We start from the raw sequence: 2,268 nt of genomic DNA, 5'->3' as shown, positions 1-2,268 counted from the left end.
GGTGTTGCTTGCAAATATATTTTCCCATTCAGATGGTTGTCTCTTTACCTTGTTGACGATTTCTTTTGCTGAGCAGAAGCTTTTTAGTTTGATGTAGTTCCATTCATTTATATTAGTTTTTACTTTCATTGCTTTTGAGGTCAAATTCATAAAATCCTCTTTAAGTCTAAGGTCCTTGAGTTTAGTTCCTATGTTTTCTTCTATGCATTTTATCGTTTCAGGCATCATATTCAGGTTCTTAATCAATTTGGAGTTATTTTTGGTGTGTGGTAAGAGACAACAGTTCAGTTTCATTTTTTTATTGTATCCTCTCCATCTCCTTTTAATCATAAGGGTGGACAGAGCTTTGCATTCCTTGGTTTTTAAATGATCAGTAAAAGAAGAAATGAGGATATGCAACAATTAATTATTTTCTGCTTTCTTAAATTGGTTAGGGTTTTCTTTGTCATAACTGTGAGGAAAATAACTTACTTTCTTGCCTACCAAGGCCTATTGGTGTTTTTCTCATGTCTACGTGATTTCCAGGAAGTTCTCAAATAAAATCAGAGGGAACAATTTGAAATTACAAAATTTTTATCCTTCAAATCCTGTCTTCCTCTAATGAATTGGTCTTACATAAGGTCCTCTTGAGATTTATATCTTTGATATATACATGTTTTCTTTTTTAAAATAAGTTTGTCAGTGTGAGAAACCGAAGTTTCCTAGAATTAAGCTACAGTATGTCCATAGACATGTATGAGATTATCGACCTTGCTGGAGGAGAAAATTATATTTATTTTGATTAATTTTCCCTTTTTGTCAAATTTGGGTAACATAATTATCACCAGCATACCTTAAACTAGATGTTTTTGTTAGTGATGGTGCTAGTGGACTTGTATAGAAAAATTCTCTGCATGAAAACAGAAATGATTGGTGATTGCCAGGACCTTTGATTTTCCATTAAAGTGAAATTTTCCGTAAAATAAGTGAAATATTATGATGCCATAGTTCAAGGTTCTCACACCAAATAGAATGCTAATAATAATAAAAAATCTTAACCACTATACACGTTGAGGAACACATTGCAACAAATAAATATGTGTGTGTATGTGTGTGTATCTTTTAGAGCTAAAAATAACTGAATTTATTATCTAGGTGTTAGGCTGTTCATGAAACATGGATTAATAAAAGACAGGAAATGAATCAAGCATTCCTATGTATTCTTTATAAGAGTGACTGATTCTAGTAGTCAGCTAACTTTAAGCTCCTGATCAAAGAGAAATTTTTTTAAAAGAGTATTTATTTCCAATCTTTTGCATGCTTTATAGACCATAAATGTCACATCTACCTTCTTGAATAAACGTTTCTTTCTACACTTGTTATGAGAGCTGCCACAAATTAAAGACAAGACAGGATGCCACTTAGTCTGGGGTACAGCCAGACTTTACCACTGAAACACTATTTGGGGCTAGATAACCACATGAAATGGCACATGACTAAGGGCTTACTGTCTTAGACAAGTCAGTTCATAAGGCCATCAGAATGGTGGAAACCATTCATCCTAGCAATCAGAGATGAGATGAGTCCCCTTGACTAAGGCCATTGCTCACCCCTGGAGGATAATATTGGCTTTGAGAAGACCCAGGACCCCTTGAGCATTTAGATTCCCAGTCTATATTTTCAGGAACTATTGATCATGAAGGACCTCACTATAGAGATCCAGGTGGTTGAATTAAATCCAGAGGAAATGGAAAGGTTTGAAGGGTCAATTTTTGTCTAAATTACCAGATTAAAAGTCAGCAGAAGCTTCAGGCAGAGTTGATACACTGATGGGCTGCAGATGCGCTGTCCCATTAACCTTTGACACCACATGCTGACCTTATGTGGGACCACTTGACCAAACTACTGGACTAACCAGTGACCAAACTAACACTTACTTGGTCTGCCCAACTCTGCTTAATACTTATCAGCAGCCCTGGGACCATGTAGCCTTTAGTTAGCACTAGCTGGATGATTCAAAAACATCTTAAAAAGCTTCAAAGGGTCCCAAATCTTCAAATCTTTATGTTTACATTGGATGAAACCTCCAGCTGATTTACAAATACACTTTTTTTCTACTACAATTTCTTGGAATTCAGCTCCAAGTACAAACTAGCACATTATGTGTGCAATAAACAATAAATATTAATTGACTGACTGATCTTCATAGTGAATAGCAATCACCATCATTAAATAATTACCCTTCCTTACATCATTCAGTCATTTACTCATTAGAAACATCTTATTTAT

The sequence above is a fragment of the Pteropus vampyrus genome, unplaced genomic scaffold (genome assembly GCF_000151845.1).
Source record: "Pteropus vampyrus isolate Shadow unplaced genomic scaffold, Pvam_2.0 Scaffold53, whole genome shotgun sequence".
NCBI lineage: Eukaryota > Metazoa > Chordata > Mammalia > Chiroptera > Pteropodidae > Pteropus > Pteropus vampyrus.
This window is presented reverse-complemented; position numbering follows the sequence as displayed.